Source organism: Lichenostomus cassidix, chromosome 2, assembly GCF_008360975.1.
Source record: "Lichenostomus cassidix isolate B80296 chromosome 2, HeHo_3.0, whole genome shotgun sequence".
NCBI lineage: Eukaryota > Metazoa > Chordata > Aves > Passeriformes > Meliphagidae > Lichenostomus > Lichenostomus cassidix.
Window position 1 is genome coordinate 4,892,700 of NC_139482.1, and position 15,917 is coordinate 4,908,616.

Here is a 15,917-nt window from a genome sequence, read left to right on the forward strand (position 1 = left end):
CTCTGCCTTCAAGTTATTGTTTGAAATATATTTGCAACTTGTTCTTTATTAATTTTAATAAGCATCCAACTCTAGTATTGAATGTTTTAAAAGTTGTACTGGTTTTATTTGTGAATGTGTAAAAGTTAGGTGACTGAATGCAGACCATGGACAGAAATAAGGTGTGTTGGAAGAAATTAGTCGGTCTCAACATTCATGGCATTTGAAGGCTGATTGTGAACACTGAGCCAAGTTTTAGGGTTAAGGGGTCTTGGGAGGTGACAGTTGTGGCTGAGGTTTTTTTTCCCCTGCTGATTTTAAGGCTTTAGAGAAAACAAAATGGTCAGTGTGATATAAAGCTATAGAAAAACTTGTCTGTAGGCAGTTTTTTTTAAGATCCATTAGCTGACGATAGATTAGAGATTAACTTTTTAGGCCAAAATCCATTCTTAAAGACTGAAAGTGATTTTCCTTGTGTTTCATTCCCTTGTCATAATGGAATGGCTCCTTTCCCATCCCAAAAAGGACAGTTTTGTTAGAGGCTGAATACACCACTGGTGCTCCCACCTGGCTTGCAGCATGTTGGCTCTGACAAGCTTTGCTTCAGGTTTACAGACCCTTGGTCCTGGGAAACCAAAAAACAGGGCAGCACAGAGGGGATCACTTCTGGCTATTTCCAGTGAGTGAAAATTCCCCCCTGTAGGATCCAGCTCAAGTTTTGTGCCCCACTGCCAGCCCATTCTGGTCCTCCAAGGAGTGTCTCTGCTGCTGGGCTGTGCAAGGTCACACACTGCCCCTGGGAAATCCCAGAAAATATGAACTTTAAAAAAAAACCCTGATGATAAAGAAAAAAAAGCCCACTCCACATGATAAAGCTCATAAAGAGGAGCAGCTCGGTGATGAAGTTTTTGTTTTAACCCGTGATGCAGAAGCGGGCAGAGGTTTAGGGAGAGCAGAGTTAGCAGGCGGGTTTTGGGGATGGGAGAAAGCAGCATCATTAAAGTGCCACAGCCTGACCTGCAGACAGACACTCAGTGCTGTCTGAGGCCTGACACGCCGCTAGCACGTTACATAATGCACAATTATAAAATCACACTAAAGCCTCTCTAAAATACCTGCCTGATTATAACGGGGTAATTACGCCGCGTTTAATAGCGCTGAGTGCTGCGGGGCACAGACCCCCCTGCCCCAGCCCTGCCACCCCGGGTGCCGCCGGCAGTGCCATCCCTTCGGAAGCCCTAAACCCTCCAAAATCCCTCGGGTGTGCGCCCGCTCCCCTTCCCTCTCGTGTTACAGGGGTTGTCCTTCCCTCCCGGACGGCTTTCTGGCTGTCGCTGCTCCCCATATTAGTCCAGCCAGCTCGGCGTGACGCGCTGTCCTCTCTCTGTCACATCGCCTCCGGTGCCTCCCCAGCCCTGTCCCCAGCCCTGTCCCCAGCCTGCGACACTCCCGTGCTGCTAGAGGGGCAAAGGCACTGCCAGCCGTGTCTGCAGCGAGAGGCTCTGCGAAGCACTGCAAGTATCTTAAGAATTTTTTTTTTTAAATTTTTTCTCCCCCCCTCCCGTATCTGTTTCCAACAGTGTTTCACGTCGAGAGGTCTGATCTCTCTCGATGCGCGTGTAGCTCCCGCTCAGTGCTCCGTGGTGTCCCGTGGGTCCCTCGGGAAATCACCCCTTGGGAAATCACCCCTTGGGAAATCACCCTTTGGAAAATCACCCCTCAGGGAATCACCCCTCCGGAGCTGCAGCTCCTGGCAAAGTTCCCCAGCTCTGCCGAGCTCCTCGCAGCTCTTCCCTTCCATCAAACGCAGGGATGAGTCTTCTCCTCGGCTCTGCCGGCGTAAATCCAGATCGATTTGTTTGACTTCAGCAGAGCTAATCCAGATTTGCACAGCCCTCTCCCCGAGGACTTCCCCCGTTTTTCGCTCTAGGTGACCGTTAGTGGGCCAATGTCAAAATACATCTGATCTAGGCAGATTCCCTGTCTCCAGACATTAATTATTCCCTGGCAAAAGTTTCTGAGGAAGAGAGGTTGGATTTGAAAACAATATACAAATTCTGTTGCTAATTTTAGAAAGTAAGGGGGATTTTTTTCCCCTCCTGTCGAAACTAAATATAATTTGAAAGATAATGTACAAAGACTTAAATATAGCCCGCAATTATACATGGCATATGATTAGTTTCTCTTGGTTTTAACATGTTTGGTTTATTTTTCCATCTTTCTCAGCAGACAGCTGTTAGATAAAGGCAGAAAAGTAAATAGTTGTTATGAAACCGTACGTCATAGCTAAAAGGAATAATAATAATAAAAAAAAAAAAGCAATTATCATATGAATAAGGGAAGATAAAGACAAAATAAATCCCTTCTTTGCTTTTCCCCCTTTCCCCATCCTTCTGTAACACTTCTATAGTAGTACTTTAGGTAAAGAAGTACTTGACTGCTTCTAGAACAAATTTTCTCTAGGGCCATCATACTCTGTTCCTGCTGGATTCAAGCAGTTTTGAATTGATTCTCTCAGTCTTTCACATAAGGATGAAACTGGGGTAGAAACCTTCCTAGGAAAACCTCTGGGTTCTTGGGTTCCCTTGCCCTCAGTGGAAATTTTGCTTGAGTTACATTGAGTTTGCTAAACTTGACGACCCCCAAAAGTTTTGTTGTGTTTGTGCAGTGTCTGAAAGAGCACCTGCAAGGTGTACAGATACCCTGGCTTGAAGAACTTCACTTCTCTGGCAGTTGTGAAACATAGCACTGCTCTTTGGGTGCTGTTAAGTCTGGGAAAAATCATTCTTTTTGTTAAAAGTTTCTTGGGGTTTTCCTTGTCTTGTGAATCCTGAGCAGTGCTGGGCTGGTGGGTCTTGCTCTGAGGGTTGTGTGCTCAAAAGTCCGGACCCAGTAAAGCTTTTTAGCTGCTTCTTAGGACAGGCCAGAAAGGACCTGGAAACACTGCACTGGGTCACACTTTGCCTTTTTACACACCAAAAAATAGAGAATGGCATAAAAGACCCTCAAAATAATAATAACAAAACTGAAAAAAACCGAACCAAAATGATGATTGTAGACTCCTGGGAACAAGGCAAGTGGCTGCGCATGAGGTTATGATCCGAAAACATTGAAATATTCTGGGCTGTGGTTTTCTTTTATTAATTAGTCTAAGTGATGTTCAGAACCTGAAACCAAGGCTTTTAGACACATCTCTGGTGCCTAATTCTGCCCAGTGTCTCATAACAGGGTGAATCAGGAGACTGTTTATTGGAGTCAGTGATGCAGTGTCGATGTAAAAGCGACATAAGGGAGATGGAGGATTTGTTTACGAGCAGAAAAGTCCCCTGGACAGTTTAACACTAACAGAGAAAATTACTGAATAGCTGCAAAGCGCAGAGCTTAAATGTAGCTGAAATAAGTCTTCTGGAGCATTTCCAGAACTATTTTAAGGGCCTGATCCACAGCCTGATGAAGCCAAAGGTAAAGCTCTTTTTGACTTCTTGAGATCTGACATTACATTTTGAAACATCTTTCCCTCTCTGGAATTTTCTGAAGCTGTCTCCTAGGTGGTTTTTAATTAACTAGTATGCTCGATGTAATGTCTTTTGCATCTCTTTAGTACTCGGATTTGTTAAATCTAAGAAAGAAATAATAGCGTGATGCCTTTGTTGCACAGGAAATTCTGATTTTCTATGTATTTAGCCATTAGTTGCATAAGCCATTGAAACTCATCTTTTGTTGCTTGGTTTCTCCATTGGTTTACTGTTGTACATCTGTCTTATTCTCTAGCTTTTGAAGCCACTGGGCAACATGATTCAGAGGTTCAGGACTAAGGGATATTTGGCTTTTGCAAGTGCTGTTAAGGGATAGAGAGCAGAGAGACCCACAGGAGCATCACATGTAAGAAAGTGATTGTGGGGTGACCAAGCCACATAGTACACATCAGTAAATCCACCAGAGTTGCACAGGGGACAGCATTACTGCAGTAATGTGGGTTTACGGAATTTTTGTTGCTTTATTCCATATTATAATCTGGTTTGTGTTTGGTGTCCCTTTGACAGGCCTGTGACTGCTTCACCTGCACCAGCCAGGTTCACGAGATCACGTAATGCCAGGTGTAGGCTGTAATTGTAAAGTTTAAAAGGGAACTTGTAAACAAAGCCCTGGGGTCTCAGTGCATTTTGAAACAATCTGAAAAGTCTCCGTCATTTGGATTTAGTGCTGGATCCAAGCCCTCTGGAGATCCCTTTTGGCTTCAGGAGGTTGTGGACTGGTCTTTACCATCTGCTGAGGAGTGAGTGTCAGGAGTTGGATACCAAGGGTGCCTCGAGCTGGGAGAGAGCCTGGTTCTGCTGAAAGACTGGAGGAGGTGAGAGAGGGACAAAGATGATGTCCCAGAGGACATGGCCCTCCTGCTTTATTCCTACCCCATGGCTTTGCAGCTGAGTCTTCCTGTGTGCAGGGGGGAATGTTTGACTGTACTGGCACTTATGTGCATTATATATATATAACTATACATAATATATACGTTTTATTTATATATGCATATATACACATATAAATTTATATTTAAAAAAATCAGGAATGAAGCAAGGGTATTGAAATTGCAATTTCCAGCTCCATCGGTGGCATACTCCCCATTTTGCTGGGAACTGACCTATCTGAGGTGGTGTTGATGCCTGATGGCTTTTGACTTTTCTTTTTATACATTTTTATACATTTTAATACCCTTTTCCTCTCCTTGTACCCTTCACAAACACTCCCTGTACCCTACATGTTTATAACCCTTGTAGTCTGATATTTAGCTTAGTTTGGGGTTCTCTGGGGGGGAGATGAACCATCCCTACTATCTCAAAACTAGAGGCTCCAACCTTGGACGGAGCCTCCTCTCTGGAACATGCTTTTGTAAACTAGGCTGCAGTCTTGCTTGGGGTTGGGGGTTAATTAGAATAGGATGACAATTCCTTCGTTTGATAAGTTTCTTATTGGGGGATTTTAGGTAGATATTCTAATTTGTTAGGTCCGTAAATTTGTATATGTGTTGTATGCGGTGTGCTTCTCAGTGTGCTTCTACCTTTGATGAGTTTTGCACCTAGGATCCTATTAAAACCAAGTTAATACCCCTTTTTCCCTATGCTGCTGTGCCTGCCTCTTATTTTTACCAGCTTTAAGGCATCAGTGTCAGAGGGGCCATGAGTGCCCAGCCACTGCAAGGAGCTGGTGCAAACCAGGCTGAGAGGATCACACAGAGGATGTTCTGCCTGCTGTGCACCATGCAGGGAGGCTGCCTGTCTCTCCCCAACCATCGCTGCGAGTGGTGTGAGGAAGGGAAAATGGAGGGTGTCCCTGACCCCGCTAATCTCCAGCTGCCACCGAGCCTCCCGGGAGGCACCCGTGGCCAGCACAGATTAACACAGCCCACAGCAGGGACTGGCCAGCGGCCAGCATGGCCCTGGGATCAAAGGAGCATGGAGGTGGCTGAGAGCCACCTTTGGGCTCCTCCTCCTCGCCTCGCTCTGCAGCAGCTTGTGATAAAACCAAACCACCCTCTGCCAACGGGTGAAGATTGGAATTCTGCTTTCCCTTTCTTGAATGAGGTGTTTGTGTCCAAGGTGTGTTTTCAGAGCTGATCACTGGAAAAAGCCTTCAGGATCTTGCTTGGAGAGCGACATGGATGTGTGCTGGCTGCCTTTTTTCTAGATGAGCAGAAACAGGGTGTTCTGACCCCAAAGGATAAACGACGTGGTGTGAAGCTGGGAAGCATCGTGAGGATGTCGCTGGCAGACCCAGTGCAGAGGCATGGAATGAGCCGTGCCCAGTTCTCTACAGTGTCCTTGCTTTGGTGGCCCAGCTGCCTCTAGGAGGAAAGGAGAAGGAGGGAACTGCACGAAACATTATTTTAGAGTTTAAAAAGTCACATGGAGCCAGGGAAAGCACAGGCATTGGCATACACAGCACTGAAAATGGTGTATTTGAGTGGCAAGCTAGTGCCTTGCTTTGGTTTGCAGTGGGTGGTAGAGGTAAGAAGATTTATTTCTGTCAGAGAGGTTGTTTTTCAGGGCTGCTAGTTTGCGACAACCAGCAGGAAGGTGTTTAAAAACATATTTTGGAGGGTTTATCAGTGTTACCCACATCAGTTCCAGCAGCCCTTGTGCCCTGAAATGCAGAGGCTATTTCCTGCTGTATAGCTGAGTCTTTTCAAGGGAGGTTCCCCATCCCATGCACTCCCTTTGAGCACTTTGATTTTCAGCTCCTCATCCCTGGGCTGACAGCAGCTTTGCAAGGCAGGGAGTGCTGCTGACCAGCAATGCACAGCCACACAGCTGCCAACAGCCAGCCCTGGGCTGGAGAGGTTTGTTTTCCAAGGTGGGGCTGCTGCCAGCTGCACTGTTTTTGTGGTGTGATGGTCCCTGGGGGTGGCCAAGGAGAAACTCTGCCGTAACTTCTGCGTGCTTGTTGTGTTATCCCTTTCTGGTAGTAACCCAAAATCCTGCTGAGACAGGAAACAACCTGAGCAATGACCTGGAGGAATGGCCTTGCAAGGGAGTTTTCTCCTCTCACTTCAGTGGTCCAGAGTCGAGTCCCACCTTGAATGCAGAGCACAATCATTTCATGCTGATTGTAAATCGTGGCAGCTGAACACACACTCTGTTTTGCAGGTCCACATGCCCAGGGCAGGACTCAAAAAGCAGCACCTTGCACATTTGGGTCTGTGGGATGTCAAATATGTTGAATATTTTCTTCCCAGTGCCAGTTTGAAAGCGAGTCTTGTATTCACAGTAAGCTTTGCAAGTGTTTGAATCATTCCCTGGTACGTGATCTGGAGGTTCCTACAACTTTAATGAATGTGAAAGTTGTGATTAGCATGGGAGATCATTGCTTATAGCAACTACACAATGTATTAGGCTACCCATCAGTCTTGCTGTTAGAGCACTCTGCAGAATTCAATAAGCAATGTTATTTACACTGTTGTCTTTAGGAGCTGGAGAAACCTTCCAATATGTCTTGTAATCCAGGCAGAAGCTTTGCTACAAAGCAAATTCACTTCATTGATTGCGTTTCTTCACTTTGGTAACTGAATGGCAGGCTAAAAATAAATTTAAAAAAACCCCAACAAACCAGTATTGAGATCAATCTCTAATTGATTTTGACTTGTCATATTGAGTTAAAAGCAGAACCAATGCTTTCTGAAATGTTACTGATGTTCTGGAGCTTTGTAAAGCTGCATATGAGAGCAAGCATCAATAGCAGAGTGTAAGATCTTTTAATTTGGGCTTCATACAGAGTTTTAGGCACTTAAATGTCAGACTAAAGTTCAAGTGTTCATCAAAGTCCTGTGAGGATCTCCACTGTCAATGAAATTCCTATCAAAAACTGCCCTGTGAGGCTTTGCTGCCTGCAAATGCTGGTTCCTTGAAAGAACAGTTGCATGGACTGTTGGAGAAAAGGCCTTCACAGGGTAAAGGGGAGGCCAAAGAGTTTCTGAGCAGGAAACAGTGAGGGAGCTGCAGTGGGAGCTGCCACAAGAGCCAAGAGCAGCTGCCTTGCTTCAGCAGTGGGTTGGCTGGGGACACCGATGGGCTGTGTGGCTCTGTCCCCACACCTCCATTGGGGCTGGGGGCTTGGGCTGCATCTCCTGAGCTAAAGATGCTGGAAATCAGTCCTTCCCAGGAGCAGGAGAGCAGACAGGGACCAGACCCCCCGTGCAGTGCTCAGCATCACCCTGACAGCTCCCCATCCCATCCTCCCTCTCCAGAAGCATCTCCCGTCTCGCTCTGCCAAGGCTGCAGCTTTTCTGGATGTTTTTCCCTGGACTGCCAGCCTTGTGCCTTTGAGGGGGGAAAGGAGGGAGGGAGGGAGGGAAGAGCCAAAAGAGAGGACAGCCTATTTTTAGGCTGCCTATCTCCCACTCCCTGGAAGGCTGGGTGCCAATGAGGTGGTGTGGCATGGTGACACTTGCAGAAAGGGAGCAGAGATTTGAGCCGTCTTTCCCCACCAAGGGACCCTGAGCCTGTCTAGATGTTTGCAGTAATGTTTACTTCTTGCTGTTGCATCTGCTTATTTTTATCTGGGAAGCTTTCTCCTCCCTCCCATCACATTTCATAGCAGAGCTCCATGCACACTGTATCCTGTGGTGTTTGAAGCCCAAGTACATGATTTTGGCTTGTGCCTGTGTTTGTTTTGTAGTGGGATAAAAAAGAAAGAAGACTGGAAAAATTAGGCTCAACCCCATAATTTAGAGATTAGAAAGCCATGAAATAAAACGGTGATCATCTACTGTCTCTCCAGAATAGCAGAGGGCTCTTCATAATTAGTATTGTTTAATATTAGTAGCTACAGAATGTACTGTGAAGAAAAGATGAATTGAGCAGGATGGATTTTTCATCCTTCAGTCTTTGGTAGGTTATCAGTCTTTGGTAAACCATGGTTAAATGATTTTCATTAAAGTGTGCACATTATGCCTAATTAATATTTTTTTGTTCCAATTCTTGACCACTGGATTTCTTCTATATTATTCTGACAGCATGTATAGTACTTTGTAATAAGGAGAGGAGTAGTAATGTTTTAGCTGTGTTTCTCCAAGGCTGCTGGTACAGTGATTAATTCATCCCTTTCAATTTTCTTTAGTGTGATCGAGCTCTCTGCAGCATTTACTGTGAGCCTGATTTCCAGCCCATAATTGTCCTTAATGATACTTCCCTAAACCTTTCTAATTTGTCAGCACAACCCTTGTGTTTTGGGTCTCAGAACTGAAACGGGGTAATGCTCCCATCAGTTTCTGTCACAGTGCCCTGATTAACCAAGCCCTGCATCAGCTCTTCTGCTCTTTCCCCCAGCAAGCAGAGAGGTTTTCAGTCACTCAGATATTTCTGTTTATCCACATAAAACACTGCCACAATTGTGGTTCTCTTCTGGTGCATTACCACAGTGTCCCAATACTTAGGAAAGCAACATTGACATTCAGAGTACATCTTGGCCAAAGCTGTAGGAACTCTTGGGTTCCATTATCATAACTTGTTGATATAGAAAGTCTGGCTAAAGAAACCAGGGTATTTTGTACTTCTTTTGTTCATCTTTATTGCTCTTAAATGCAAAATGTCATTCTCAGCATATTATTGCTCCATTGCATGGATTTTTCCCCAGTACAGAACAGAAATAGGTATTGAACATTTCTGGCCTTTCTGTGCTGTTGTGCCTGGCGGTACTTAAAGGATACATTTTGTTCCTTATGGGTTTGAAAAGTTCCTTCTTGCCCTTAGAAAGGCCAGTGATTCCTCTAGCTGCAGTTTTGTCACTGATTCTTTCTACTCTAATACAAGAACCTGTGTTATGTTTTATCACGTTATTCTTGAAACCCTTTCTTTTTTCTTTATTATTTTTTTTAAGGAAGCATTTTGCATTCTGGAATGTCTGCAGCACTTTGGTTATCATAAGATAGGAGGTAACAACTTTTTTGAGCTCTTCAATGTCCAGGGAGAGTGACTTCCCAGGCTCTGCATTGCATGGCCAACATGGGATTTGAAGGATGATGAAGCAGGGATTTGGAGACAACTGGAAAAATAAGAAAGGGAAAAGTCCCCAACATCTCATTAAGGGTGAAAACCTTTCTCTGCAGAAAGCCTCAGCAAAACAGACCTGCTTCACATCACTAAACTTTGATTCATCCCTTTTATTCAGGGACAGACTAAGGTGGGTTATAAACCCCCCAGATATTGATACATAACAGTCTGATAGGTGTTCCCACATCATGTCACCTGATGGCAACTGCAAATACCCTCCTCTCCCCCATGAAATGTGGTTGTGATATCTTCTGTGTTTCTGCTGGCAGCCCACACATAACTGGGACTTGGGAAAATGATAGCAGGGTCAAAACCAGAGTCATCATCCCACAGGCGCTGTCCTTCTGCAGGTGAGCAGTGAATTGCTCCTCTTTGACTTCATCCTTAGCTGGAGACTGCAACAAAACAGCATCATTGGTTCAGTCTGTCCTCAACACACTCTTGCTGGGCTGAAACACTCAGGGTTTCAGGAGTTCTGTGCTCTGTGGGCAAGGCCAGGCTGGGAGGTGAGCTACAGCCCTGATCAATGAGCTGAACACCAAGGTTTATGAGGAGCAAGGATGACTTCTCAAATCATGACTGAAGCCCTGCGAAGCAGTGAGGTTTTCTTTCATTTACTGGAAGTATGAGAATTCAGTCTTTCAAACCTGCTGATGCTGGGGTCCCTTGGCAAGACACACAAGTCCTGTGTTTGACTGAACATGAACTCTGGGCTGATGCATATTTATTTATTAATATTTTCTGGTTTGTGCTGCAGATTGTCCCAGATGCAGGGGAGGGAAATGACTTTCAAATGAGAAGATTTTTATTAAGCCTAGAGCGTAGCTGTACTTGGAATGCAAACTTTAATCAGTTGTTTGATGGAAAAATATGTAATAAAAGTGCAATCTCTGCTGGGTTCCCTTTCATCCCAGTATCAGCTGTAGGGTGGTGTTCCTTGGAAGAAACATGGATTCTGTGCAATAAATTTAGGCTCTTTGTAAGCACCTTGTTGCAGGGAACATTTACCTTTCTTATGTGCTCCCACAGTAACGAGAAATATTAAGAATAATGATGAACGTGCCTTGGTGGGAAAGCTGTCCTTCACTGACTTTATTGGGGAAGCTCAGTATTTTTAGTCTGGAGATTTTCTGAATCTTACTCTTGGATTCAAGTGTCTCCCTTCAGTTCAGCAGCAGTCAGGTTCCTGTGCTCTCAGAGACAGGAGTGCCCTTAACCCCAGGGAATCATCACTTTTTCCAGCAGCCCAAATCCTCTTGCCCTGTGCACCTAGCAGGCAGTCAGAGCCCAAGCATGAGGGAACTCTGCTGAAGAGCAGCAGATCTCTCTGTGGCTGATGGGATGAGATATTGAGGGTCAATATCCTCCCTCCCATCCCACTGCACCCAGGGGCAGCCAAAGCCCTGAGAGCTTTTGCTGTGCACCTAAAAAAATCCTGGGTGCTCCTGTAAATGGTTGCAGTAAAGAGCTACTGGAGGAGGCAATTTTTTTTTTTTCCAGGGCAAAACCAGAGAGGCTACTTAGCATAGTTTTACATGCTGCTAATGTGGTTTTATTGCTTCTAGGACCTGACCTACTATCACTGTGTGCTGCTGTATGATGGGCTGTGGATGCTTTTACTCGTTTGGAGCTGGTCCAGGGATCTCTAATGGGGTTGTGCACTGTGTGACCTAGGTGTGCTCAGCATGACACCATCCCCTGCACGGGGAGAGCTGGTTAATCACACTGCTGTGGACTGGGAGGACTGGGAAATTAGGTCAATTAGTGCTGGCGTTTGGATCCTGTGGAGAACTGGGGGATGGAGGGAGGGAGTGACACCCCTGTTGTCCCCATCACCACACAGGCCATGGGTTTCTTTATGCTCCATTGTGGACTTGCTGTGTGCACACAGAGCACTCCAGTGGAGGGGATGTGGTAAGCTGTGAGTCATTCCCCTCTGCTCCTAATGGCAAATCTGACAAATTCCGGGTTAGAAATGGACAAAGAACAGCTTTTGGGATTCACCTTTCCCTGCGCTGCTGAGACCAGGAGTCTTGCAGCCAAAATAATGGGTTTTAACATTATCCCTTTAGCCCTATAAGCTTTTACCTCAGTGGAATATTTAGCAACCTAAATTATGTTTTGTGTGTGTTTGGTGCTCCTAGTTTTGGCCTTTTCTCCCACTCTACAGCCTCAAATGGCTAAAGTGAATGTCTGCTGTTTGTTGTGCTTTACAAAGTTTCTTGACAGCTATCAGCATTTTACATTTGGTACAGTTTTTTACTTCTTTTTCCCTCCATGTATATAATGCTGATCCAGGCAGTATCACCTTGGCTGCAAGGCCACTTTCTGAAAAGCTTAAATATAGATTGAGAAAACCTTATTTTGATGAGCAGTGACTTCCATGCCTGAATAACTCATAGGGAACTTGCCTGTATTTTGAAAATCTGAAGGCCTCTCCTTTGTTACCAAAGTAGCAATTTTATATTGGAATCGGCAAAAAATTTGTATCAGGGAGGTAACATGTGTAGATGACAATGTGACACTGTTGGGTGCTGTCACCACCAGGTCACATGTTTAGCTTTAAGTTAAAGGAGATGTTCACATATGTTACTTGCCATGATTTTTAAGTGTTATTTTTTAGGAACCAGGGCTTTGATTGTCCAAATTGGATTTTATTGTAGGTGAGGCTTCACTTGTTCCTCCAGGAGGTGGAAATGGGTGAAATCACAAGTCAGACTGACCACAGGGCTGGAGTGAGGATCAGACAGAGCTGCTTGGACACTGATCCAGTTGGGCTGGGAAGCTCAGCAGTTCCTCCCAGTTCAACCAGCCTTAAGGAAGCTTGGGCTGGCCTGAGATAACCTCCAAAGGAAGGGCTGAAGCAGCTCAGGCTAAGGGAACAATAATTTTGGAGAGGAGAAATAGCACTCCAGGGAGGAGAGCCTGTATCTTCTTGAGAATGGGAAAAGGAGATCTCTCTGAGAGTTTTATTTGCCTTGGGTACTTTTGAGTTGCCTGAATGAGGTACCTGGCATTTGGGGACACTGCCAAACTGGGCCGCAAATTCAAGGGCCTGGATTTCAGTGAAGAGAAAATGAGATACTTGAGAAGGGGAAAAAAGCCAAACTCCAAACCCACCAAAAAGTGTTTATTTAGACATCCTTTCACCACAAGTAGCACAGTTTTTCTTACTTTACAGAGGAAGAACTGAGGGTAAATTGCACGCCCAAAGTGCTGTAGAAATGACACAGCAAAGGGTTGGCCCTACACCATGCACTCACAAACAAATTTTTTATCCATCTCTTCAAACCTCCACAGAGAGCTCCAGAATGCCCCTTCCAGTCCCAGGGACCCAATGAAGGATCTTCCCATCCACAGCTCTCCAGAACTTATGTCTTCACCACCATTCATTTATTTTTTTCCCCAAACCTTCCCACTCCTGCATCAAATTCTGCCTAGGTGAAAATCCCCCTCATCCTGCTTTTGCTTCCTTCCAAGCAGAAGCACCTCCCACTGCAAGAGACAGCAGTGGATTCAGGATTTTCACAGGCTGGAGCAGTGTGAGCATCCCTTACAGGTAAATCAGGTGCAGAGAAAGCACAGTGTGTGTGGCAGTGGCCTCGTGTGACCCCAGACACTGCCGGGAGGTGCCTCTGCCTCTGCGTTGGTTCTGGGTGAACTTGGAGCATCTGTGCTCTCACCACGTGCTCTGGGATGTGGGATGGCTGAAATGTGCTGCTCAGGTGATGAAACACAGGAAAGCTTTTGTCTTCAGGGCTGCTGGGTTTCTCAGCCGAGGTCTGTGCTGCTCTCCAGTGCTCAGAACTGAGCTCTCCTGGGGTCTGTTCAGTGTTTTCTCTGCTTGGAGTTAGCTGTGCTTGTCAAGACTGTGCTGCAGGAACAAGAGAGCATTCAAAGCATGCTGGCATGAGTGGTTCTAACCCTGATCCCAGCCCCATGTAGACTCAGAAAAAATGTTCACTCAGCAAAACTGCTGAAAATGTGCTGGAGAGCTTAGCCACAGGAGTACAACATCTGTGAAATATTTAAAAAGTAGTCAAAGAGGGGAAGAAGTTAAGAGCAAATGGAGAAGAAAGCATGCTGCTAGTTCAGCAGAAAAGACAATTGTACCTGCTGGTAGCAAGAACAACTTCATCATCTGATGCATGGACCTCTTCCAGCTTGTCACAACAAATATTGCACACCCAAGGCTGTTTGTTGCATTAGCAATAAACAGTGAGTGCAGGGAGCTGCAGCTCCTCCTGGCACATAAGTTGGGCACCAACTCCTGTCTGTGCAGATGCTGCTGCTGCTTAGACAGGAGAGAAAAAGGTGAAGATGTGAAATGCCATGGAGGTTATGCTGTGTTTTCTACCTCCTCTGGACTGGGTGTTGATCAAGCCCAAGTGCTAAGTCAAGCCTCAAGTATTATCTACTGTTTTGTGATGAGGACTTAAAAGACACCTATCACCCTAGAGCTGAGGTTTGTTTTGCTGTGGTTAAGAGAGGACCAATCTTTATTCCTGGGCAGGGCAAGGCACAGGAGCAGCTGTCTCCAGATCCCAAATGGCAGCTCAGAAATTGAGCCAAGGGGAAATCTGCGTTCAGCTGTAAATGAAGAGAAAGACATTAATCATCTCACTCTAAATTCAGCCGAGATTGAGGGGAGATGTTTTCCCAAATGTGCCTGAATTTCAGAGGTGGGGTCTGTCCTATGGATGCAGCTCAGCTCCATCACAGAGAGCTGCATCAGAACACTGGCATAACTGAGGCTGGAATTGCTCTTGGAGTTTGTTGCTAAGGACTTTCCTGCTGAATGACGCACGGGAGTGAATTAGCAGGGAGATGTGTGAGCACTTTGTGTGTAATGCACTCAAGAGGTGTGGTTTGGTCAGAAGGCAGATTGCCTCACGATATTCTTGACAAAAGAGTCTTGAAAGTTAGACCCTGGTTGAGTGTGTTGTAATAATGCAGCCTTGCAGTGGCAGAGACCTGAAGGAACTTGGTGTGATCTCCATTTCATACCTTCTCTATACAGGACAGGACAGGACAGGACAGGACAGGACAGGAAAGGAAAGGAAAGGAAAGGAAAGGAAAGGAAAGGAAAGGAAAGGAAAGGAAAGGAAAGGAAAGGAAAGGAAAGGAAAGGAAAGGAAAGGAAAGGAAAGGAAGGGAGAAAGTTCTCTACAACACAGGCAGAAATAATCCTCCAGGTCACAACTGACCCAGAGGACACATGCCAGACAAGATGACAAAGAGAAAAGCCCACATTAGTTTTGTTTAAAGCACTGAAGGTAGTTCTCTGCTGGACTTGGCTCTGTTTTAACTTATTGGGGGTAAAATCATCTGACTTTCATCAAGGTTCCTGTCAGTTCCAGGAGAGACAAGTGAGCTGCACCTCTTGGAAAAGGATTGCAAAGCAGAGTGTCATTGGCTTCCATGGTGGAGCTACATAACTGAGGTGTATTTGACTTTGCCATCCAGATTTTTCTCAGCATCTTGACCTGAACAGATCTGTTCACAGGATGAAGGAATACAGAAGTGACAATGATGAGGAAAGAGCAAGCAGATGAACTATCCTGGGGGGAAAAAGTTTGTACTAACTTGTCTCCTGATAGCAGCCCTGAGGCTGCCTTCAAGGCAAGACTTGGAGGACATGCAGAGGGTAAATCCCAAACCCTAGAGATGGGTAAGCAGATGTGGCCTTGAAAATCACAGGGCTTTCAGATCTGCACTGACCAACCCAGAAAAAAACAATTCCAAGTGTAGTTTGGCCTTCCTGACACCTGAATCCTTGTCCTTCCAATTCTCAGAGGCAGCAGCTCTGGTTTGCCTGTCAGGTGCTGATTTTGAGGTGAGAGCTGCCTGCAGAACCAGAGCTTGACTGATGGGAAAGCAGCTTGGCTGTTGAGCAGGAAGATGATCTCCCATTGTGGGCATAATTGCAGCATTCCTTAACTGGGAGAGGAGTGGAGCAAGCCTGCCTGTGTAGGACTTACATGGAAATGGCATTTTTATGGGAATGTTTGAAATGCATCTTGCAGGCACCCGGTTAAACACTCCTCTCAGTCTGGCCACAGGCCAGTTTAGAGTCCTTTGAACTCTGTGCCCTCCAGGCAGAACCCAGGGTTGGGTTTTCCTATCGACTTCCAGGATGCCAGGTCATTGCTATCCACAGCAGAGAGATCTCAGCTGCCTAAAGCCTTAACCTCAGCTCTGTGTTCATCTCCTTGGCCCTGATCGTGGTTTCTCAGGCTCATCCAAAGGCAGGCATTGTTTTCTGCAGCTTCTGTGGCACTGTGTCCACTGGCAGACCTCTGTTTTTAGCAGGGTTAGGAGTCAGCCCACAGCTGGTAGCCAGGCAGTCTGCCAGTGTGCTGGGCACACCAGCCATTTCTCATGATATAGAGCAGC

The 15,917-nt window shown here is 45.7% G+C and overlaps 1 protein-coding gene across 7 annotated transcripts in view; it reads left to right on the forward strand.

Annotated features, from left to right (window-relative positions):
* Window positions 1-15,917, forward strand: part of LOC146440753 (sodium channel protein type 5 subunit alpha-like) — a 209,788-nt gene that overhangs the window by 4,761 nt on the left and 189,110 nt on the right. Inside the window, exon 1 of one of the 7 annotated variants that reach the window (XM_085050195.1) lies at window positions 90-1,493. The exons of the other annotated variants lie outside the window; for them this stretch is intronic. The gene's annotated coding sequence lies outside the window, so the exon portion shown is untranslated. Of the gene's footprint in view, window positions 1-89; window positions 1,494-15,917 lie in introns of those variants that run through there. 7 annotated transcript variants of the gene reach the window in all.